The sequence below is a fragment of the Pinus tabuliformis genome, chromosome J (assembly GCF_031772625.1).
Source record: "Pinus tabuliformis cultivar Carrire ecotype Pingquan chromosome J, CPIR1, whole genome shotgun sequence".
In the NCBI taxonomy this organism is placed as follows: Eukaryota; Viridiplantae; Streptophyta; class Pinopsida; order Pinales; family Pinaceae; genus Pinus; species Pinus tabuliformis.
The window spans coordinates 212,679,717-212,706,142 of NC_142295.1; the positions used below are offsets into that span (position 1 = coordinate 212,679,717).

Genomic DNA, 26,426 nt, shown 5'->3' on the forward strand with positions numbered 1-26,426 from the left:
CTTCTCTTGTTGGTTAATAAGAGTGGAAGGAAGGATGTAACTGATTTGGTAGATCTAGAGGAACAATGCAAAGTTCGTCATCTAAGATGCACTGTTTCTCTAAGAAACAAAGTCTAGCATCTCTAATTAGGGTAGTGTAACATGGTAGAGAGGGATCCCCTTGAAACTTTGTAAAGACAATGAAATCTCCTTCAGATCTCGTGATATAGTGGGCAATGAAAAAATAATATCCTACTCATCTTCAACATCCTATAAAGGATAAAATCTACAAACCTTGTCTCCTCGACAGACGTGGTGATATGTCTTGATTTTTAGTTGGTGAGAGTACACTCTCAATTGCCCAAGGGGGATTTGAAGGCCATGCAACTAGCACTAGAAATGGGAACCCGGAGGAACAATAAGATTGTTGATAATCTACAAGAAATGTTGTGCATAAAAGCCTAACATGGGGCTAAGAGGTGGTTGAGAGGGAGAGACTTATTACCACAAAATCTAGCAAGCCTTGGAGAGGGAAACCCTACAAGACAAGAGCTAGACTAAGTGGTAACAATGGGATAGAGGCCCAATGTCACCTTAGCCCAAACCCCTACGCTTTATGGACTTTCATCGATGGGAGGAGTCCTAGTAGGAAGGAGATCACTTAGAATAGATAGGCTAGGTATAGGGCATGAAGTGTGTGAAAATTTCAAATCTGAAATCCTATTGCAACAACTGGTATTATTTCTTCTAATTGTTAATTAAATTAACATTTTATTGCTACAACAACAACGAAATAAACACACTGCAACCTTCACAAATAAAACTGTAGAAAATAATAGTGCTAGTAACCGAGAAGTAATCTAGCACACACATAAAAATTGACACACTTACTTTTGTACTGAAGTCCCTGGCAAAACCAAACTTGGGAAAACCAGTGCAGCAGCTGTGGGTTTTTATTATTATGCAGTAGTGAAATTCTAAGTACAATCTGGATGCCTGAAAACTGGCAATCCACAGCAATAAAATCTGGCCAAAATGATCAAAGGGAATTTCCCTTCCTATACAAGCAACCCCGACACAACTTTGCCTCAGAAAACTAGTCCTCTTGGACCCTCTGCACAGGATTTTGCGCAATGTTTGCACAGACCCTTAGACATCTAGCCTAAAACTGCCTCTGATCAAGTCGTTATTCCTATCTCTGCTGAGGAAAATGATTATCTAGCCTTTTGGAAGACTTTCCAGACCTCTAGAAGCTGAATCAATTTTTCGCACAACGAAATTGAATTGCCCTCTGAAGCTAATTGCGCAATCCTTTGCGCTACATCACTGGGAATAACTCGACCTCTTGTTGCTGCCTCTCCGGATCTGGAAAAATTCCTACAGATCACTGTCCCTGCCCCTCTCTATCTCTGCATCGCTACTGAAGCTCGAACTCTTCTAACACTGCTAGCTCTCTGGGAAAATCAAACTCTCCAAGAAAATCGAACTTTCTGTGGTTCTCACAAGTGTGTTCATCTACCCATCAACCTCTTCTTATAATCTTCTGTTGGACCTCCAATGACCAATATTAAAACTTAATCAAGGGCCCAGATTATTTCCTAGTCGATCTGTGTGAGTTTCTAGATGATTCACACCTTATCTCAATTAATTCTGATTAATTAACCCCTTTTCCTAAGTTTAGACATAGGAAATAATTAAAAATAGGCTAATAATCTAATTGAGACACTTCTAGGTGGAATTTCCAGAAATAATTTCTGGGTTATGGAGAACTCATGTGTTTTAGCCTCTCCACAAAGTTTCGAGACTAGAACACCTCCGATGTTACAAAAACTAACACTCCCTCTTAGCGAGGAAGGTGTTCTCTTTAGTGTTGCACATTCTATAACAACACCCTATCATTGTACCACCTTCTATCACGTTGTTGATGTTTGGCTATTGCCACCAATGACTGCGCAACTTTGATGCTGCATTTGTGTTGTTATTGACACTGATGTACTGTTTGCCAACTCCATATCTGCACTGCAGCTCCCTCTCATCTGTTGTGGTTGCAACTGCAACAAATGCAACTAAGAAACATCCAAAATACTGAATCATGTGTATCTGTTGCATCTACCTCTTGAGTCCTGACTACTAATAGCTACTGCACTGTCTACTGAAGAATCTGTTGGAGATTGGATAAAACAATGCTCCTTGTGTGTTTCATGACATGGACTAACCGCCTCTCATGGATCCTTATCTCTGGCGATGTGATCATTGACGAACGCCTACAAGTTTCGGTCTAACGACAATCGTGACTCCCAGCAAGTGGTATCAGAGCATAGGTCACGAGTTCGATACACACCCGACTTGCATTGGGGGGTAGATTGTTGGACATTGGATAAAACGACGCTCTTGTGTGTTTCGTGACATGGAATAACTACCTCTTGTGGATGCTTATCTTTGGTGACGTGATTGTTGACTAACACCTGCGGGTTTTGGTCTAATGACAATTGTGATTCCCAACAGAGTTTGTGTTATTGTTGACTTTGCACTGCTGCCAGCACTGCACTACGCTCCTCAGTACCTGACTGCTACTAGCCTGCACTATCACTCTGGATCTGGCTGCATCACTGACACTAATCCATCCTGTTACTAAATACTGCGGGCCCCTATAGCAATGTATGTTGATTTTTGTTAGCATCGGATGTGTTCAAGCCATGAAAATTGGTGGAGAGGCTAAGGCACATGAGATCTCCAAGACTCAGAATCATTTGGAGAAATTCCACCCAGATGAAGAGATATTAAAATAATTAATATTTTTAATGGAGTTCCTAAGTCTAAACTTGGGAAAATTAAAATATTAATGTGTATTAATATAAAATTGGTGAAAAAGTTCTAAGAGACGAGGATCAAGCCAGATCTAATCTTACCTGTTGATTAGGGACTTAATCTCGGCCATTGAATCGTTAACAGGAAAAATATAAGAGGAGGCTTGAGGGTCAGTTAGAAACACACCAAGAGAGATCAAGAATTTGATTTTCTGGGGTTGGGTTTGCTAAGGAAATCGAGTTAGAGATTAGTTGCAGTGAGGGGCAGTTCAGTAAGGGATTTCGATCCAAGACTGAAGAATACATATCAAAGAGCCAGCAAAGGGCCAGAAGAGGTAGCACAGAACATAGGAGAGCTAACGCAAAGGATAAGGAGGCCAGCACAGAGGATGCAAAAGCCGTAGAGGACGCAAAAAGCCACATAGGCTGACACAAACAGCACAGACGACTGTAGAGGCTGACGTTGCGCTGAAGAGGCTACACTGAGGAGGTTTTGTGGGGCAGACTGAGAGCAGATTAGCTGGGAGAGGGTGAAGCAGTTCCAGAGGAGTGCTTGGAGCAGCGTTCATTGTGCAACACAAGGAAAAGTCAGAGTCACTGTGGGGCTGATCATCCGGTTGTTGATTTGCTTGAATACCTGTCTCGAGAGAGAGGTACTACTGCTAAGGATATTCTTTGAAGGGTGAGCCATTTCTGGCGCCCTACTTGTATTCAAAAATCTGCTTAATAATAAAACCCTCATATATGTTGCACCGGTTTACCTGCATTGGGTTTTTCTGGGGACAATTGTCCAAAAATAATAGTGACCCTTGTGTTGTCTCAGTTTATTTCAGTTATTGATTTGTATATTTGTGAAGGCTACTATTGTGTTTACTTCGATGTTTATGTTATTAAATAACTTGTTAATGTAAAGAACAAGTAGGAGATAGTAAACCAAAAATTGCAATAAGAGTCCCTGATGTGTTAGATTCAAAAATTTTTACAATGTAATGATCCATGAGGAGGACACCTCAAGGATCCTACCCATGTCTGCACTGCTTTGGGACTACAACTCTAGATCGCCCCACCTCTCTCCTCGAGGTATATCTGCAAACATCGCAGAATCTTCCTCTAGCCTGGAGGACAACTTCTCTATCTCAACAGACGCTGTCACCTAGTGTTGCTTCTCCTGCTTGTCCTTCTTCCTGAGAGGACATTGAGTACTGTAGTGACCAAGCTCACCACATCTGAAGCACTTGACCTTTGACAGGTCCTCATTTTTCTTCTTCTGGTTTCCCTATCCCTGACTGGGACCCTTAGATGTTAGGGGCACATTCTTCTCTTCCTTCTAACTCTTCATGGCCTTCATGCCGCTACCGTTGTGTGAAAATTTCTGAATCTAACATATCAGAAACCCCTACTGCAATATCTAGTTTACTATCTGCTACTTGTTCTTTACATTAACAAGTTATTTAAATACATAAATATCGAAGTAAATACAAATGCAGCCTTCACAAATATATAGATCATGCACTAAAGTAAACAAAAACAATAACACAAGGGACACTGTTATTTTTGGACAATCGTCCCTGGAAAAAACCCAACTCGGTAAAACCGATGCAGCATATAGAGGGTTTTATTATTTAGCAGATTTCTAAATACAACTAGGGTGCCATAAATGGCCCACCCTTCAGAGAATATCCTTGGCAGCAGTACCTTTATTTGGAGATAGATATTCCGGCTAATTAGCAATTAGATGAACAATCCCACAGTGACTCTGGCTGTTCCTCTTGTCTTGGCTTGTCTTCTACTGCTTATGTTTATGTTCTATCTGCACTTTACTATGATGCTGATGTGATTGCTTATCTGAATATTGTCATTGGGCTAATATGAAAAATTGAAGTAAATTTCTCTAAGCATAGAACATACCAAAATTTAACAAAAACTCAAGCAATGAGAGATATCCCCATAATTGCAAAACTTGAAAAGGCTATTTGTGCACCATGCCAACATGGAAAGCAAACAAGGACCAACTTCAAAACAAAGGAATGCTTGTCATCAAAGCCTCTAGAAATCATTCATGCAGATCTGTGTGGGCCAACTAGAACTCCAACTCTACAAGGAGAAAGGTACTTTATATTATTTATAGATGATTATACTAGAATGATGTGGGTATTTTTCATAAGATTTAAGTCAAAACCACTAGAATGTTTTAAAACCTTCAAAGCAGTAGTTGAAAATGAAAGTGAGTCAAAGATGAAATGTTTAAGGATAGATAGAGGTAGAGAATATACCTCAAGGGAATTCAATGAGTTTTGTGAAAAACATGGAATCAAGAGGTAACTATCGGTTGCTAGGACTCCACAACAAAATGGAGCGGTTGAAAGAAAGAATAGATCCATACAAGAGACTACAAGAACAATAGTATTAGAAGCTGATTTACAACCTAAATTTTGGAGAGAAGCAGTTGGGGCTGCAATATATACTACGAACTTGGCACAACTTTGGGTGAATAGTGTTAAAAATCCATATGAATTATGGAAAGGAAGACCTACTTCAATGAAATATTGCAAAATATTTGGAAGCAAGTATTTTAAGAAGATCAGTGATGATTCACCAGGCAAGTTCGATTATTGGGTTGACAAAGGAATGTTTCTTGGATACTCTACAAGAAGCAAGGCCTACAAATGCTATAACAGTTGGTTGTGTAAGGTATTTGAAAGTATTGATGTAAAGATTGATGAGGCTTTACTTGAAAAAGAAATTGAAATCAATGAAGAAGATCCTATCCTTGGAGATTCAAAAGAAGATGTTGCAAAAGAAGAAAAGGAGCCGGAAAATCAAAAGGAACCATCTCAAACTCCATCAAAGGTAAAGTTTGTTCAAAAACATCATCCAAAAGATCAAATTATTGGTGATGTAGATGATGGAATACAAACTTGAAGAAATATGAAAAATACACCAAAAAGGAATGATATTGCCTTACTATCCACAATAGAACTAGAAAATTTCACTCAAGCAAGGATCCTCACTGGATAAAAGCAATGGAAGAAGAGATGTATCAAATTGAAAAGAATGGAACATGGGAGCTAGTACCTCGTCCAAAAGATAAGAATGTCATAGGAACCAAGTGGGTATATAAGAACAAAATGAATGAAGATATACAAATCATCAGAAATAAAGCAAAGTTGGTGTGCAAGGGGTACTCTCAAATTGAATGAATTGATAGAAACATCCGCCCCTCTTGCCCAGATGGAAGATATAAAGATGTTTTTAGCATTTGCTTGTTTTAAAGGCTTCAAAGTTTATCAAATGGACACAAAATCAACATTTCTAAATGGTAACCTAAAGTAAGAAGTATACTTGGAACAACCAAAAGGGTTTGACTTAACAGAAGGAAAAGATTTTGTTCGCAAATTGAATAAGGCCCTATATCGATTAAAGCAAGCTCCAAGAGCCTGGTACGCTAAACTTGATCACTATATTCAACAAGGATTCAAGAAAGGAGTTGTAGGAAGCAATCTTTAGATGAAGATGGACAAAGACAATCTGCTAATTGCACTAGTATATGTAGATGATCTGATCTTTGGAAGCGATAATGATGAAGTGAGTCACAAATTTGCCCAAATCATGTCAAAAGAATTTAAAATGTCGATGATTGGTGCGCTGTCTTACTTTCTTAAACTTCAAGTAACTCAAACCAAAGGAGGTATGTTCATATCACAAGCAAAATATCTTAGGGAAATGCTTAAGCGATTTGGGATGGAAGAATGTGCTATTGTGAGGACACCTATGACTATAGGTTGCAAGCTAAGTACGGATAACGAATCTGCTATGGTGGATGGTACTATTTATAAATCAATGATTGGAGGTCTTTTATAGTTGACAGCTTCATGACTAGACATAATGCAGGCAGTAGGAATGGTGTCAAGATTCCAATCAGCCCCTAAGGAATCTCATGTTCTAGCTGTAAAGAGAATACTCAGATACCTAAAAGGATCTCTTGATTTTGGACTATGGTACCCTAAGAGCACAAATCTTACCTTGATAGCATATGCTGATGCAGATTGAGCAGGTAGCGTTGATGATCAAAAAAGTACTAGCGGGAATGCATTTTTGTTGGGAGATTGTCTTGAATCTTGGCTTAGCAAGAAACAATCATCCATATCTCTCTCCACCGTTGCAGCCGAATATATAGTAGCAACAGATTGTTGTACGCAAATTCTATGGATGAAGGAAGCCTTGAAGAATGTCAATATAGAAACAAATCAGCTTATCACCATCTACTGTGACAATACCAATGCAATCAACCTCTCAAAGAATCCAATCATGCATTCAAAGACAAAACATATCCCAATCAAGTATCACTTCCTCCGAGAACAAGTTGCAGAGCAGAACATCAAAATGGAGTATGTCAACACTAAGGAGCAAATTGCAGATATCTTCACAAAACCCCTACCTCGAGAAGCATTTGAACATCTTCATCAAAATATGGGGGTCATCTCTCTTGCATCCCATTAGAGCATCCCTTTGCTATTGATTGTTGATTTGGGGTAGCATCGGATGTGCTCTAGCCTTGAAACTTGGTGTAGAGGCTAAGGCACACAAGAACTCCAATACCCAGAAATGGTTTGGGTAGATTCTAAACAGTTTCAGAGATATTAAAATAATTAATATTTTTAATGGAGTCCCTAAGTCTAAACTTAGGGAAAATAAAATATTAATGTGTATTAATATAAAAATGTGTTAGAATGGTCCAAAAGTCATGGATCAAGCGAGAATTAATCTTAGCCGTTGATTAGGGACTTAATCTCAGCTGTTGATTTGTCAACGAGAAAAGTATAAAAGGAGGCTTGAGGGTCACTTGGAGGACACACCGAGTTGATCAAGAATTTGATTTTCTGGGGCAGGGTTTGCTGAGGAAATCGAAGGAGTGATCAGAGTTGTAGCTGAGGGGCAGTGAATACAGACGCAGAGAGGTAGAGATAGTACCAGGAGGATCAGCGCAGAAGCTAGGAGAGAGGGATGCAGAGCCAGCTAGAGGATCACGCAAAGCCAGTCAGGGCCCACGCAGAGGCAGCCAAGAGTTACGCAGTGCCTCAGAGAGCCAACGTGGGTGACACAGAGGCTCTAAGGGCTGACGCAGTGCCTCTAGAGGCTGACGCAAGGCGAGCTAGGGTGACGTTGGGCAGACACTGGGCCAAAAAGGGCTGACGTTGGGGTTTTCGTGGGGCAGATTGGAACCAGGAGCTGTCGGAGTGTTTATCCGAGGTTTCAGCTGGAACATCTGTCTCCGACAGAGAGGTACTACTGTCGAGATTATTCTATGTTGGGTGAGCCAGTTTTGGCACCCAGATTGTATTCTGAAACTGCTTAATAATTAAAACCCTCAGATAGCTGCACTGGTTTTCCTGCATTGGGTTTTTCCAGGGACATTGGTCCAAAAACAACGGTGTCACTTGTGTGCTTGTCTTGTTTCTTTCAGTTGATGATCTATAATGTGTTGAGCATGTACTTGCATTTATTTTCAGTATTTACATGGTAAATAACTTGTTAATTAATTAGAACAAGTAGGCAAAAATAAATCAGAAAAGTACATGAAGGGTTTCTAACAGTTAGACTTAGAAATTCCAATATGGTATCAGAGCGTGGTTGCAAATCACAGGAGAATTGAGGACATCAGCCGAGTAGATTGCTAGTGTCGGGATTGCGCAGAGCCTAGACGCTCTAACCTTTAGTTTGTTGGGGCTTAGGAGGCTGTGGGTAAGTTGCAGAGTGAAGCTGGTGGGGTACTGTAGTCAGAATAGTACCTTATAGGGCAAGATCAAGGAGGAGGGAGTTGCTACCGAGGATTTCTAGCCAAAAAATCCGGATCAGTGGTGTAGCTGCACTAACTATCGAAGTGGGGGCATCTCGACATTGGCAGAAGGGTTTCCAGGAGGGAAATCGAGGCTCAGAGGTAGTCACACCAAGAACTTCCAGGAGGGAAGTAGAGGAGTAGCAAGATGGTAGTGAATGGGGTAAGAGGCCAGGACAGACTGGACGGAGCCTCAAACTTCGTAGTCTAGAAGGCTAGAATCTTGTCTGTTCTAGACAGGAATCATGTCAATCAATTCATCTTAATGACGATAGCAATCCCAATTGGCCCAGCTGAGAACGACAAGTACAAGGAGACAATGGCGAGGGCCAAAAGCATCATCCTTGACGGGGTCAAGGACCATGTAGTACAACATATTACCGAAATGGACACGGCAAATGAGATGTGGGAGGCCCTAAAGAAATTGTACCAACACACTTCTGTGTAGAGAAGGATGCTACTTGAAAATCAGTTGCAGTCATACCAGATGCAGAAAGGGGAATGGATCAACACCTTCCTCGGTCGATTGAAGGAGATTCGAGATCAGTTGACTTCCATAGGGGCCATCTCTAAAGACTAGGAGGTGTTTGTCCAGAGCATACTGGGCAGGGCGACCCTTCCAGATTGGGAGGAAATGTGGGCAGCTCATCGCCAAGAAGAGATCAAAAGGCTAAGCAAGGTGGGAAGCAGCGACAAGGGATCGGAATCAAGAAGGAGGAAGAGGAGGATGCTGCCCTAGCATCTAAGGGAAAGCAGGAGAAATGGAAGAAGAAGGACCTCTCCAAGGTCAAATGCTTCAACTGTGGGGAACTGGGTCACTATGCAAGCCAGTGTCCAAGGAAGAAGAGCAAAGGAGAGGCTTCCGAGACCAAGGTTGCGCTAGCAAGGGTAGAGAAGGAAGTGGAGACAGATGATGACTGTGCCATGAGTGCTCATACGCCACTTGAGAGGAAGTGGGGGACATTGAACTGTAGTCAGACAGACTACAAGCGATGAGGGGCAGGATCCTTGAGGTACCCAACCTTTTGGATTATACCTTGCTACGGGAGCCTCGAAGAGGAGTAGCAGTACTAGCGGATGCAAGTAGAGACGAATGCAGATGGAGCGTTAGAGGGAGCTACAGTGCAGGATTCCTAGGATAGCGTGAGGCAGCAATGCGAGATGCATAGAGTTGTTGCAGCAGCACAGAGGTCAAAGAGGGAGCACTTGTCAGCGACAGAGGGAGTTTCAACATCGAGGGTGTCTCTAGCCTGACAGAGATGTCAGAGTTAGGAGATCAGTTACTTACTTCTCAGTAACTGAGTTGTAGTGCAATAGTTAACAGTGGCAGTGTTATGGGCAGCACGATTCAGCATGAAGAGAGGGATTGCAGTGCAGATGCAGCAGTGGGTGGTAGTGACAGAGCCATGGGTAGCAGCACGGATGCAGAGGGAGTTGTTGTACAGATGCAACAGTGGCAGTGGAAGGGCCATGGGTAGCAGTACATGATGCAGCAGCTTCAGAGGATGTTGGGCAGCAGGCCTAGCATCAGCATAAGGACTGATGTTGGATGATCAGGGTGATGCTCAATTAGGAGTATTACTAGAGCACAGTCCTCGCTAAGAGGGAGTGTTGATTTGGGGTAGCATCGGATGTGCTCTAGCCTCAAAACATGGTGGAGAAGCTAAGGCACACGACATCTCCAATACCCAGAAATGGTTTGGACAGATTCTAAATAGTTTCGGAGATATTAAAATAATTAATATTTTTAATGGAGTCCCTAAGTCTAAATTTAGGGAAAATAAAATACTAATGTGTATCAATATAAAACTGTGTTAGAATGGTCCAAATGTCATGGATAAAGCCAGAATTAATCTTAGTCGTTGATTAGGGACTTAATCTCGATTGTTGATTTGTCAACGAGAAAAGTATAAAAGGAAGCTTGAGGGTCACTTGGAGGACACACCGAGTTGATCAAGAATTCGATTTTTTGGGGCAGGGTTTGCTGAGGAAATCGAAGGAGTGATCAAAGTTGCAGCTGAGGGGCAGTGAATACAGAAGCAGAGAGGCATAGATAGTACCGAGAGGATCAGTGTAGAAGCTAGGAGAGAGGGACGCAGAGCCAGCTAGAGGATCACACAGAGCCAGTCAGGGCCCACGCAAAGGCAACCAGGAGCTACGCAATGCCACATAGAGCCAGCGTGGGTAACACATAGGCTCTAAGCCTTAAGGGCTGATGCAGTGCCTCCAGAGGCTGACGCAGGGCGAGCTAGGGTGACGTTGGGCAGACGCTTGGCCAGAAAGGGTTGACGCAATCCCTAGAGGCTGACACTGGGGTTTTTGTGGGGCAGATTGGAACTGGGAGTTGTCGGAGTGTTTATCCGGGGTTTCAGCTGGAACATCTGTCTCCGATTGAGAGGTACTACTGCTGAGATTATTCTCAGTTGCCTGAGCCGGTTTTGGCACCCAGATTGTATTCTGAAACCGCTTAATAATTAAAACCCTCAGATAGCTGCACCGGTTTTCCCGCATTGGGTTTTTCCAGGGACATTGGTCCAAAAATAGTGGTGTCACTTATGTGTTTGTTTTGTTTCCTTCAGTTGATGATCTGTAATGTGTTGAACATGTACTTATATTTATTTTCAGTATTTACATGGTAAATAACTTGTTAATTAATTAGAACAAGTAGGCAGAAATAAATCAGAAAAGTACATGAAGGGTTTCTAACAGTTAGACTTAGAAATTCCAACATTGATGTCAAAGGGGGAAATATGACAGGGAGAGTAGCATGATGACAAGGGGAGTAGCATATGACGAGATTGTTGCCATCAATAACAACAAAGGGGGAGATTGTTGGAATAATTCTTGTTATTGATGTCAAAGGAGACACCATCTCAAGAAGAAAATCACATAAGCTTGTAGAGGACTTCAAGCCCTTTCCAACGAGTATTTACTTGCCTTCTAACTCCTCCTCGTTGAAGAGATATTGAATTTACAAGTTAGAGAATCATGTTTTTGAAGTCGGCCTACATGAGCCTACATGAACACAAGTCGACCCTCTCCAAAAGTTGTGTCTATTCAACCATGAACAAATTAGTATAAGTATGACCTTGTTCAACCTCATTTGAACATCCAACTCAACCAAGGCAAGGAACACAAAAGTTTGATCTGAAACAAGAATAGAAAAGGTTCACAACTCATGAGCCATAGAGCAAATTAAGGAAGCAAGACGAGGGTTTCTCATTGGGTTTTCTAGTCATACTTTTTTGGGTTTTTTGTGGGTTCTTGGATTATCGTTACAGTAGAATTTCCACCCGTTTGGAGCATACCTCTATGTGCATTGGAGCAGACTTTTGGCCCTCCCGAGGAATGATTTCAGACCTGTGACAAAGAGTTTCGGCCCTATGGGAGGTGTTGACCACTACATGTCAACTACCCATAGCAGTACACCCCCTTTTTTGCAAAAGGGATAGCGCTTGATTGACGTGTCTGTGCCATTCGACTATCATCATCAACCTGATCGTGTTGTTTTGTAAACCCAGTCTGCATGTGTAAATTGTAAATAATCTTAGCAGATCTGTGTCATGTATGTATTTGCCTAGGTAAACCTAATCTTCTAGTGATAATCTACGTTCCGGAAGGTTTTTTGTCTCACCGAGCCATGATCGGCAGAGTTTTCCTTCAGCCTAACCCCAAAGAGGGAATGGATTTTGTCATTAGAATCTTAGGGGAATCCTAGTGCGCTTCGAGTCTATGTAAAAGTAATTTGGAAATAATTCTAAGTTCTAATTATTCGTTAGGTTATTACAAATTGCTTGATCTGCTAGATTATATTTGTGTTGCAAGACTGGGTGGTCTATGAGGGTCTATGTCAAATGGGTTTTCCCCTTGAAATGTAAAATTGCAAAAGTCATGATGTAAAGTGTCTTGAGGGTTTGAAAATGTTTTAATCCCCTCATAAGTCCTAGGTCCTACGTGTTTTTTCTCAAAGGCTAAGTTCAAGAGTCAAATAAAAATAATAAAAGATATAAATAATAATAAAAATTTAAAAATAACTAAAAAATAAAAAATAAAATTCAAAAATAAATAAATAAAAATTTAAAAAATAAAATAAAATAATAAATAATAATAAGTCAAAGTTTTGAGAAAATAAATGCAAAATTTTAATTTTTTAATATATAAAAATGCATTTAAAATTTCGACAGATGAGATTAAAAGAGATTTTGATCCTCATCGACGATCAAGATCACTTTGACATGGATCACTCAAACTAGCCGTTGGGAAATTTTCCTTTAAATAGGGTGTCAGGGGTCATTTGAGATCATTGGATCTGAGAATCGTGTTCCAAAGAAAGCTCTCTTATAGTCACTTTTCATGTGCAATAAGGAAAGACTTTGGGGTTGAAATCTCACTGGTGTTACTCTTCTGGAAATGCTGTAAGATGTTTTATTTTTCTGCATAAATTTATTTTCAGCCATTGATGATAGCTTAATGAAGAGTGATTTTAAACACAGGTATTTTGTTTAGTTGCTAGGGTTTGAATGGTAGTTAAATTTCTAAATATGACGGCAGGCATCTCCATTAGATCTGGATTTTAGTATCGTTTTCTCCCTCTTTGTTAATGATTGAATTAAAGTGTGCAGGAAATCTTTTCTTTTTTTTGAGATTATCAGGCATTTGGGGAAGTTCTCGGCTAAACCAGCCAACTCCCGGATTGCATTTTCTGAAGAGCCTAGCTAGTTTTGACCCCAGGCTTATCATTCGAAATTTTCTGGTGAATGCATGAAGGGTTTTCTGAAGCACCTCATCTTAAATTCAAAATCTTTAAAAAATATTTTTGTGGCATACTGACAAATCTGGCTATTTAGAGCCTTTAAGTTGTGAATATTGTAACTATTTAGCTGGTTTTTGGGTTTCCTTTTAGGTTTAGTCTTTGCATATATTATTTCTGGGTGTTCTGTTTTTGCCATTGCAGGTTGCAGGTCTAAGGAAAAAAATTTGTTTGAAACCAGATCTAGGCCCTGGAGGGTAAGATCTGGCCTGCAAAAACCATTGTTTTGTAGTCTAGGGTTTCAGATCTTGTCCAAATCTGGAGAATTTTTTTGGGGTTTACTAATAAATCCTGAAGCAGAATATAACATTTTAATCTAGAAATTCCAAGGTTTTATTTGGCAGCGATTTTCCACTTTGTTTACGGTCCAGCAGAATTTGTTTCAAAATTCATTAAGGGTTTCGCTGCAGTCATACTTCTGCTCTCACCTGCATTCAAAATTTATTTTCCCCATCCACGCTTCATACGCTGCTTGTGGTCGTCATCTCTGCGGCCTTCTTCACTGAGCCCCTCACGCTACCTATCTGCATGTGCATCAAACCTCATACCCCTCACTCGAGCTCCTTACGCCTTCTATCCACCATCCAGGTTTCTGCATCTCTTTTCGACTTTATCTCTCCTCGTAGTCAATACTCAATCCCTCTCTGCGTATTCATTCCAACACCCTCGTCCTCCAGCCAGCTAGTAGCTCCTTCAATTTGCATCCAATCTGCCATCACGCTGCCCAGCTGCTCGTTTTCCCCTCAACCATCCTTTCATCAAAGCTGCCAGCAGATACATACAACTCTGCGTTTTCTTCTTCCTCACCCATCAACTCTCCCTCCATCGATTTGCTGCTCTCCCATTCCTCGCCGTTCAACCTGCAAGCAGATCCTCATTCTCACGCAGCCCCTTCACCCTTCACGCTGCCACTTCCAGCGCCACGCTGCCCACGCCTTCACCTGCAAATCGTTGTTCAGCCTTCTCCATACGTTGTTGCTCCTTGTTGCCACCGTCCAACCTGCAATCAAACCCTACGCAGCCTCCATAACCATCCACATGCTGCTCGAGCTCCCTTCTTCAAACCTGCAAACACCAAACGCAGACAAGATTTCGATTTTTTTTTATGCGTGGGTGAAGCTTAGGGTTAATATGATTAGAACGTATTTGAGTATTTGATTTCTAAGTTAGCGTTTTCTCTTTTTGTTTGTTTAGATTAGATTTTAATTTTATTTAAGTTAGGTTTTAGAATTAGATACTTTTAAGTTTAGTTTTGTTTTACTTTTGATTTTAAAATAAATCATAAAAATGCAAAATAAAAAAATAGAAAAATCGATTTTTATCTTTTGATATAGTTAATATAATTAGTTTTTTTTTTAGAATTAGATTTTTTTATTTTAGTTTTAGATTTCATTTTATTTGTATATATTTATTGTTTATTTTAAGTTTCATTTAGTTTAGAATTAGACTTTTTTTTTAGGTTTAGTTTTGTTTTATTTAAAAAATATAAAAAATATTAAAAAGGCCATAAAAAAAGTTCCTTTTAGGTTTTAGATTAGAACTTAGTTTAGATTAGAATTTAATTCTATTTAGGACTTTAATTCTGTTCTATTTTGATTTTAAACTTAGAATTTAAAAAATCAAAAATTAATATATATATATATATAGTCATAAAAAATAAAATAAAAAATATAAATCATCCTAAAAGGCATAAAAAATTTAATCCTTAGGCTTTTATTAGGAATTTTGTTTTTATTGTATAGTTTAGATTTTTGTTTATTTCATTATAGCAAAAATCTCATTAAATATATATATATATATATAATAATTTAAAAAATAAAAAAATTCTGAAAAAAATAAAAAATAAAAATAAAAAATAAAAAATAAAAAATAAAAAATAATTAAAAATTGGAAATTCCTTTTAAAGTCTTTTTTCTATTGTGGTATAGTTAAATGTGCTTAAATGTTTATATCTGGAGATTAACTATTTGAATCTAGTTAGCATTTAAAATTTCGTGGTTTCTGAAGTACTTGATCTTTTGAAATTTATTTGCTAGAACATTGCGCATCTATTGAATATCTTGCATCTGGTGAGATTAATTATTGCTTGATTATATAATGCTCGTCACATATTGGAAATTTTGTAAATATGTTCAAGCAATCATTAAATTACTTCATAAGCAGCAGCGGTTAATTAATTACTTGATTTTCATTGACTCCATAAGGCACTGGTCTTAAGCATTTAAAGATCTAATCAACTTCTAAAATCGATCAAGTGCTTGTTTCCTCTTGCTGTGTCTCCCAACCCAACTGGTTCCCAGTTGGTCTTCCTTTTTTCCCATAGGGTCTACCCCCCTTAGCCTGCTTCAGGGAGACGGCTTAAATGGAGAGATCGGGGATCAGGGTGACAGCCCCCGATTTGAGCGTCGTCGCGCTGCTTAGACAATCTGTGCGACAACATTTTTTGGCGCCGTTGCCAGGGACATTTTATTCTCGGTGTTTCAACGACATTTCATCTTCATTCTTCTTTCTCATTTGGAATCTGGAATCTTTTCATTTGAGCCGGCAAGGCCAACATTCTTTGGCATCATTTGATCTTCTCATTGCCTTATCTTTCGTCATATCATCATAGCTTCAGCTCCTACTCTTCAGTTCGTTTTTTGTTTGGGTGGCGGCTCCATTTCTTTTATTTTTCCCAGACAAGAAGCCTCCCTCATATCTGCTTGTTTGTTGCTTTTTGGATCCTAGAATTAAATTCATTGTTGAAGTGGCGACTCCACTTCTTTTATCTCTTGATTTTCTTGAACCAGGATCTCTCTCTATCATCCATTTGGTCCCTCATTATTCATCATGGATTATTCGTTTAACCCGTGTCATTTTGCTGATGTTCTCCATGATGTTCCGGAAGTGGCCATTTCTAAATTACCTTTGTTCTCAAATGGTGATTCAGTCGCTGTTAAAAATCATCTAGGTAGGTTTACTCGTATAATGATCATGCATTGTAGATCTCCTCAATATAATCATGAAGATGTCAAAATGCATCTATTTGTCCTTTCTTTAGAAGGATGATGTTTTGAATTGGTTTAATAAATGTCCTGAAGATTCTTTCACTTCTTTACAAGACATTGTCAATGCTTTTAAAGATAGATATGGTTATCAAGATAGCTCGCCTTGTGCCCCTAAAATTGTGCAACAGAAAGAAAGTAATCTTATGAAAGGTCCAACTGTCGATTATTCATATCAGAATGTACCATCCACATGTATCATTGCAGATCAAATCCAGGATAGTGGAAAAGCAGGGACAAATTGTGGAATCAATGAAAAGGAAAATCAAAAGAAAATTATAGAAGAACTAATGTGGTTGGTAAAAAATATGGAGATCAATCAAACTAATTACGCCAATGATATGAGAACTTTATGCACCCACCTAGAAAAACGTGATAAGGAGATGGAAAGCATGAAAATTAAACACTCTAATCACGTAACCGACAGGAAATTGAGACCATGAAAGCTAATCATGAGAGGGAAATTAATTTTATGCAAAGCAAGTTATCAGGCTTAGAGGAAAATATGAAGATCATGGAACTCAATCATTCAAATCAGGCGACTGCCATGAAAGCAAGTTATCAGGAGGAAATAAGTGTTATTCAGAACAAGTTGTCAACTGTGGATGATGAAATGACTATGATGGCATTCGATCATAATAATTAGTTGGCTACCATGCAAGCAAATCATAGGAAATAAATAAACTTTATACAACATTGCTGGATGGCCATAAAGCAAAGGACAACAAAGTAATAAAAGATATGGAAGCTAGTCAAATATGTCTTCAGAATAAGTTACTGACCATGGAAGAAGACCATGCCAGGGAAATCAGTGCTATGAAGGTTGAACACTCTAGTCAGATGGATGCCATTAAAATACAGGTTCAGAAATTTCAAAAGCGGTCAGAGGATGAAAGAAACCAGGGAACGTCAATAGATCAGAAGCCTCATTATCTGCTGCAACAAACTCCATCTTATTATGAGGTCCTTTGTTCCATTGAAAACTGGATAAATGAAAGTGACTTGGATAAAAGGGAAATTAATAATCAGGTTGATGCTCACACGGTTAATCCACCAGTCATAGAAGATCAAGTTACAACTCATGACACTTGTGAGACTGATCCATCATCCTTGACAGAGCAAAAGCAGAATGAAGAAAGACATTTCACGCATATCTTACATACTTCATCTGAGAGCTTTGAAGCAGAAAGTTCCACATCATCAGTGATACAGCCTGCCACAAAGAAAAAATGAAAAATAAAGAGAACGAGAAGAAGATTTGATCCATCAGACGGCCGCGAGCAACTTGATTTTCGAATAGGAAAAAGTCCTACCATATGCAGAATTGGACATGGCACATCCGAGAAGCAGCCAACAGATTTACCTGAAAGTAGGCAAATGCTTAGTATACACTATATCGAACACATCTGATGCCATGGGGCATCCTTTGTATTTCTAACCCTACTCCTTGTTTTTTCAGCATTTTCATTTCTGTTTTAGGATTAGATTTACTTTTCATGTTACTAGATAGTTAATAAATGAAGAGCTTATATCTTTCCTGTGCTTAATGTTATATGATGATTTTTGGATGGACGCTACTTATGTTTTGTTGTGTGTTGCATGGATGCAGATTCTGGATTCTCACATTCCTACAATGCAGCAACGTGTCCCCAAGTAGAGCCAGATGTTGACCACTACGTGTCAACTACCCATAGCAGTACACCCCCTTTTTTCGCAAAAGGGATAGCGCTTGATCGACGTGTCCATGCCATTCGACTATCATCATTAGCCTGATCATGTTGTTTTGTAAACCCAGTCTGCATGTGTAAATTGTAAATAATCTTAGCAGATCTGTGTCATGTATGTATTTTCCTAGGTAAACCTAATATTCTAGTGATGATCTACGTTCTTGAAGGTTTTTTGTCTCACCAATCCATGATCGGCAGAGTTTTCCTTCAACCTAACCCCAAAGCCGGAATGGATTTTGTCATTAGAATCTTAGGGGAATCCTAGTGTGCTTCGAGTCTATGTAAAAGTAATTTGGAAATAATTCTAACTATTCGGTTAGGTTATTACAAATTGCTTGATCTGCTAGATTATATTTGTGTCACAAGAATGGGTGGTCTATAAGGGTCTATGTCAAATGGGTTTTCCCCTTGAAATGTAAAATTGCAAAAGTCATGATGTAAAGTGTCTTGAGGGTTAGAAAATGTTTTAATCCCCTCATAAGTTCTAGGTCCTAGGTGTTTTTTCCCAAAGGCTAAGTTCGAAGGTCCAATAAATATAATAAAAGATATAAATAATAATAAAAAATTTAAAAATAACTAAAAGATAAAAAATAAAATAAAATAAAATTCAAAAATAAATAAATGAATAAATAAATAAAAATTTAAAAAATAAAATAAAATAATAAAAAGTCAAAGTTTTGAGAAAATAAATGCAAAATTTTAATTTTTTAATATATTAAAATGCATTTAAAATTTCGACGGATGAGATTAAAAGAGATTTTGATCCTCATCGATGGTCGAGATCACTTTGACATGGATCACTCGAACTAGCCGTTGGGAAATTTTCCTTTAAATAGGGTGTCAGGGGTCATTTGAGATCATTGGATCTTAGAGTCGTGTGCTAAAGAAAGCTCTCTTGTAGTCATTTTTCATGTGCAATAAAGAAAGACTTTGGGGTTGAAATCTTGTTGGTGTTACTCTTCTGGAAATGCTGTAAGATGTTTTATTTTTCTGCATAAATTTATTTTCAGCCATTGATGATAGCTTGATGAAGAGTGATTTTAAACACAAGTATCTTGTTTAGTCGCTAGGGTTTGAATGGTAGTTAAATTTCTGAATATGATGGCAGGTATCTCCATTAGATCTGGATTTTAGTATCGTTTTCTCCCTCTTTGTTAATGGTTGAATTAAGCTATGCAGGAAATCTTTTCTTTTTTTGAGATTACCGGGCATTTGGGGAAGTTCTCGGCTAAACTAGCCAACTCCCGGATTGCATTTTCTGAAGAGCCCAGCGAGTTTTGACCCCAAGCTTATCATTTGAAATTTTCTGGTGAATGCATGAAGGGTTTTCTGAAGCACCTCATCTTAAATTCAAAATCTTTAAAAAATATTTCTGTGGCATACTAACAGATCTGGCTATTTAGAGCCTTTAGGTTGCGAATATTGTAACTATTTAACTGGTTTTTGGGTTTCCTTTTAGGTTTAATCCTTGAATATATTATTTCTGGGTGTTCTGTTTTTTCCATTGCAGGTTGCAGGCCTGAGGAAATTTTTTTGTTTGAAACCAGATCTAGGCCCTGGAGGGTAAGATTTGGCCTCAAAACTAGCTTTTGCAGATGCATCGTTTTGTAGTCCAGGGTTTCAAATCTTGTCTAAATCTGGAGAAATTTTTTGGGGTTTACTAATAAATCTTGAAGCAGAGTATAACATTTTAATCTGGAAATTCCAAGGTTTTATTTGGCAGCGATTTTCCATTTTGTTTATGATCCAGAAGAATTATTTTCAAAATTCATTAAGGGTTTTACTGCTGTCATACTTCTTCTCTCACCTGCATTCAAAATTTCTTTTCCCCATCCACGCTTCATACGCTGCTTGTGGGTGTCATTTCTGCAGCCTTCTTCACTAAGCCCCTCACGCTACCTATCTACGTGTGCATCGAACCTCATACCCCTCGCTCGAGCTCCTTACGCCTTCTATCCGCCATCCAAGTTTCTACATATCTTTTCGAATTTATCTCTCCTCCATGCAGTCAATACTCAATCCCTCTTTGCGTATTCATTCCAGCACCCTCGCCCTCTAGCCAGCTAGCAGCTCCTTCAATTTGCGTCCAATCTGCCATCACACTGCCTAGCTACTCGTTTTTCCCTCAACCATCCTTTCATCAAAGCTGCCAGCAAATCCATACAACTCTGTGTTTTCTTCTTCCTCACCCATCAGCTCTCCCTCCATCGATTTGCTGCTCTCCCATTCCTCGTCGTCCAGCCTGCAAGCAGATCCTCATTCTCATGCAGCCTCTTCACCCTTCACGTTGCCACTTCCAGCTCCACGCTGCCCACGCCTTCACCTGCAAATCGTTGTTTAGCCTCCTCCATATGTTGTTGCTCCTTGTTGCAGCCGTCCAACCTGCAATCAAACCCTACGCAGCCTCCATAACCATCCACGTGTTGCTCGAGCTCCCTTCTTCAAACCTGCAAACACCAATCACAGACAAGATTTTGATTTTTTTTTTATGTGTGGGTGAAGCTTAGGGTTAATATGATTAGAACATATTTGAGTATTTGATTTTTAAGTTAGTGTTTTCTCTTTTTGTTTGTTTAGATTAGATTTTAATTTTATTTAAGTTAGGTTTTAGAATTAGATACTTTTAAGTTTAGTTTTGTTTTACTTTTGATTTTAAAATAAAACATAAAAAATCATAAAAATACAAAATAAAATAAAATAAAATAAAAATTTTGATTTTTATCCTTTGATATAGTTAATATAATTAGTTTTTTTTTAGAATTAGAATCTTTTTTTTTAGTTTTAGATTTCATTTTATTTGTATATATTTATTGCTTAATTTAAGTTTCATTTAGTTTAGAATTAGACATTTTTTTCTAGGTTTAGTTTTTTTTTTTTTTTTTTTCAATTTAAAAAATAGCTCAAAAAAAATATAAAAAAAGGCCATAAAAAAGTTCCTTTTAGGTTTTAGATTAGACCTTAGTTTAGATTAGATTTTAATTCTATTTAGGACTTTAATTCTATTCTATTTTGATTTTCAACTTAGAATTTAAAAAATTAAAAATTAATATATATATATATATATATATATATATATATATATATATATATATAATAAAAAATAAAATAAAAAATATAAATCATCCTAAAAAGCATAAAAAATTTAATCCTTAGGCTTTTATTAGGAATTTTTTTTATTGTATAGTTTAGATTTTTGTTTATTTCACTTTAGCAAAAATCTCATAAAAAATAAAACTATAAAAAAAAAAATTTAAAAATTAAAAAATTCTGAAAAAAGACTAATTAAAATTTGGAAATTCCTTTTAAAGTCTTTTTTCTGTTGTGGTATAGTTAAATGTGCTTAAATGTTTATATCTGGAGATTAACTATTTAAATCTGGTTAGCATTTAAAATTTTGTGGTTTCTTGAAGTAATTGGTCTTTTGAAATTTATTTGCTAGAACATTGCGCATCTATTGAATATCTTGCATCTAGTGAGATTAATTATTGCTTGATTATATAATGCTCGTCACATATTGGAAATTTTGTAAATATGTTCCAGCAATAATTAAATTACTTCATAAGCAGCAGCAGCTAATTAATTACTTGATTTTCATTGACTCCATAAGGCACTGGTCTTAAGCATTTAAAAATCTAATCAATTCTAAAATCGATCAAGTGCTTGTTTCCTCCTGCTATGTCTCCCAACCCAATTGGTTCCCAGTTGGTCTTCCTTTTTTTCCATAGGGTCTACCCCTCTTAGCTTGCTTCAGGGAGACGGCTTAAACAGAGATAGAGGATCAAGGTGACAGCCCCCGCTCTGAGTGTCGTCGCACTACGTTAGACAATCTGTGTGACAACAGAAGGTCTATAGAAGACCTCTATAATTTCGACCTTGTGGAGACCTGTGATAAGGAGTTTCGACCCTATGGAAGGTTTGTAGCGGACCTCTATAATTTCAGCCCTCTAGAGACCTATGACAAAGAGTCTCATCCCTAGGAAACTTGTGACAGACTTAGACATTCGGATTTGTGAAAGATTCTAAATTTCGATCTCTAGGAACAACCTTCTTGGAGTAGGCTTGTGCAGACTTTGAAGTTGTTGACCCTTGTGCATACTTGTTGGAGCAGCTTCTAGAAGAATTTTTGCGTAGACCTTGAAGCCTCTTTATAGTAGTGTCGAAACCATCATTAGAGTAGTTGTTGAAGAGTTTCTTTTGCAAACTTAAAGACAAAATTGGAGCAGACTTGTTGACCCTTGCTGAAATAGCCTTATTGAAGATTTGTTGAGCTGATATAGGTCTCATGTTGGAGCAAACATCCTTGCCTATACTTGGAGCATTATTGAAGACATCCTTCAAGCATTGAAGACATTTTGAAGCATTTTTGAAGTAAGTATTTTTGTAAAGTTTTGGTTTGACCAAGTTGGAGCTTGGAGTTGTTGAGAAGATTGGAGTCCTCAATTTTTACTAAGTTGGAGCTTGGAGTTGTTGAGAGGATTGGAGTCCTCATTCTGACCAACACTGAACAACAAGTAGGATCTTGGATTTGTTCAAGGTTGGAGCATTGAAAAAGTCATGGATCTTTTTGTACAAGTTAGAGCCTGAAATTGTTGTAAAAGAGGATTGGAGCCCTCACTATTTTTAATCAATAAAATTATTTGTGTTCTATCTCGTGTTCTAGTTTATTTTGTGATAAAATTCTTAACTGTCATAATACAACAATTGAAAGAAATACTGATTTTGCCCCCCTCTCAAAATTTCCAACACATATGCCACATTTATCCGCCATTTGCATTAGTCATACACTTCTCACCATCCAACATCCTCTTGAAGGTGGGTCACCACTCAAGAGATACTTTAACCATTTTGCAATCATGTGCTTTTACTTAATGTTTTGCGCATTTTAACATAGCAAAGGGTTAATCTAGATGATTGACTAATCTTGACTATAATATTGTTCTCTCACCTTACCAGAGTGGTTAGTCTTTGGCCCTAATCCAACGTGATTTATTAGAAAATGTAACTATGTTCGGTCTTCAATAATGTACTTGAGTCATTATGTAATGTACTTGTCAAAAGAATAAAGAAAATATTTTTTATTATTGTAACAATGACTTATTAAAGCATGGGTTTTATGCTTGGGCCATCATTATATTAGTCAAAATCCCCATTGTGGACTCCTAGGATTAATATTGAGTTTATAGAGGCATTGTATATTCGAAGAGACCCTTCTTGGGCTTTTGAATCATGTAAAAAGATCTTGTATCAAGTCAAATATGAATTATGGGTCCTCCACATCATGTCGGCCTAAGGACCCCCATTCAACCCACTAGAAGCCCATATATTGAAGGAGGTCGAAGTCATTTGCATCACTCTCTCTCTCAAGCAAGTTCGATATCTCAAGAAGAGTTCAAGAAGTGCAAAGTCTATCGCTGGGAGGATGAAAGAAGTGCGAGTTTGGGAGGGTCTCTAGAGAAGAAGAAAATCGAGCTTTTGGTGCCTCTCTCTCTGCGTTGTGGTCTAGGTTGGGAGATCGAAGTTTCCTAAGATTTCGTTGTTGTCGAAAGCTACATGTTGTTGGAAACTGTTGCCTAGTCAGAGTTATTGGAAGGGGTCGAAGATCTTGGAGGCTAACATGGTGTGGAGGGAAATTCTGGTCTTGGTCTAGAGTAAAGATTCTCAAAGAATACTATTTAAAGGAAGATTTATCTTGACTAGGTTTTCCCCTTGAGGGGGGTTTTTCCTTGGCATGTGCCTATACCTTGTGTCTCTTGTTTTGCGATCTTCATATATGTATAATTGCTTGATGAAAGATAAGCTAATAAATAAGTAAAAGGAGCCAACACACACAAATAATTATCAAGAAAGGAGAATCAAACCCTAATATAATATCCTTGATTTTCCAATAGGATTAAGGCCTTAGGGTTATAGGGGGTGTTACTAAATGGACTGAAGTAGTATGCCATAACCATTCCATACGTAACAACCTTCTTCATTCCCTTGATTTCACATCTATCCTTTGGGTTCACAGTCATTAGTTCATTGAGATTGGAACCCTTACATCCACATCTTTGAGTTAGGCCTGAAAAACTCTGCCCTAGAGGTTGATGTGGCTAAAAGAAAAGTAAAAGCATCAAATGGCCACAATAAAAGAAAAAGAAAAAGAAAAGTTAAAGTGCGAAAGATGGCCAAGACATTGATTAGCACGTGGGCAAAAGCCTAGGATGAGCTCTACCACCATCATTAACCATCACTTAGTTCCTAAGCAACTGATGCTCCATCACATAATAAAGGAACCCTTGCATGTCCCTGTTGTTGCAAAATCTAGCAGGCCTTGGAGAGTGCTACCCTACAAAGTTAAAACAAGGAAAAGTGACAGCAATGGGGTGATAGCCCACTGTCACCATAGCCAAAACCCCTTGCTCTTTATGGATTTTCACCAATGGGAGGAGTCCCAGTATGTGAGAAGGTCACCTAATGGGTATTCTAAGGTTAGGGTACAAGGTGACACAATAAGGCTTTCTACAAGAAAGGCACAATTTAGGCTCAAGGCTCCAATAGGAGGCAATTCACTTTCTTTATAGAGACCTATAAGATGAGGCACTAGACCTAGGGCTCGATTGGTAAGTTGAGTGTCGGGATGACCAAAGGTTAAGGCAAGGAGAAAGGGTTTACAACAAATTAACAATGCTTATCAACAAGATCAAGGCACATGAAACCCTCAAACAAGCCCCTAAATTGAAGCAAGACTAGACTAGGGTTTACCTTAGGGCAAACAACTAAGGCAAAGAAATTTATGGACAAGATTGAAGTGGATGCCCACCAAAGAAAGAGATTTTGTGGCAAATACATTCCTCTTGATGTTTAGGCTCTTCAATGTCAAAAATATTCCTTGCCTAGGGTTTGATATTCTAGGTAAGTACACATAAACCCTTGCCCTTTTTCTTTCTTCCCTTTTTCTTTCTTCTTGGCATCAATTTATCATTGTTTTAAGTGAATAATAAATTTCCAGCTTGCTGGAAACTAAAATTTTGCATCAAATAAGATCTGGATATTTTATCCCTTGTGGATTTAACCCCTTTTAGTGAGTAACATTTTCATATTTCAATATCTTTCAAATTACTCATTTATTCTTAGTGTTGGGATATTTTATTGACATTCATTCATTGCCCAATCATTTTCATCCCTTAGATCTAACTTTAAAAAGAGTATTTATAGGCTAGTGGGTGACTCCAAAAAGGGTTTAGCTTGCAACTTTATGTGTTTTCTTTGCAGTTTTGCAGGTCTAAAGTTGCAGGACATAAAAAAAATTATTCATTTTCAGCCATTTACCAAGGTCTACAACAAGGCATTCATCTCAAACTTGGTAAGGGCTCCTAACACTCATTCTGTGCCATTTCAAGGCATATTTTCCATAACGAGAGTGATATTTTCTTGCTGGTCTGCATTTTCTACAATCCAATGTTCATCTTCATAACAACAAGATCTTTAAAATTAGCTCCTTGACTCCATCACCCTAGAAGTATTACAAGGCACTAATATACTAACATGTGGTGGAGGGTATTTACCTATGTTGCCAGGAAACGTGGGTGCGGGGACAGGGACGGGGACGGGGACGGGGACGACATTTTTGGAAACAGGGTGCGTGGGTTCGTCGGGTAATATAATAATATTAAATTTTAATAATTAAATTTTATAAATTATAAATTTATAATTAATAATATATATGAAATTTGAATTTGTATATTTTTTCAACTTTAAACAAGAAAACTTTAATGATAATCATTTAAACATGCACATCATTGAACATTCAACATTGACATTGAAATTTCAAAATTTATCACCAAAAAACTGTTCTTTTGAATCTTTTCCGTGTAACCATGACACTGTGACAGCTATGTGAGAGAGCTCAAGGCTACTACTAAAACTGAAAATTCAAAATACATACTAGGATAAATGCTAGACTCAGCTATTTTGGTGAAACTTGGGATAGATTTTGTCACACACAGGCTTTAAAATAACTATGCAGCTTAGGTTCATTTGCAAGGATGCCTATCAATGAATCAGGCTGTGGTCGTACAGACCCTTCCTCCTACACAGCCAAGGAGTGTTAGCATTTCTGCCTCCTGCTCTAATTTCAAGACAGCTTCTCTCCTTATTGAAATTGCTCATTCTGGCTGGAGCTTGAGCTTGTAACTTTGCTTTGAATGTTTAGTCTCTCCCATATAAAAACACAATTTTTTC

The 26,426-nt window shown here is 38.1% G+C and overlaps 1 protein-coding gene across 1 annotated transcript in view; it reads right to left on the minus strand.

Annotated features, from left to right (window-relative positions):
* Positions 1-26,426, minus strand: part of LOC149226454 (uncharacterized) — a 513,224-nt gene that overhangs the window by 105,928 nt on the left and 380,870 nt on the right. The window lies entirely within an intron of this gene.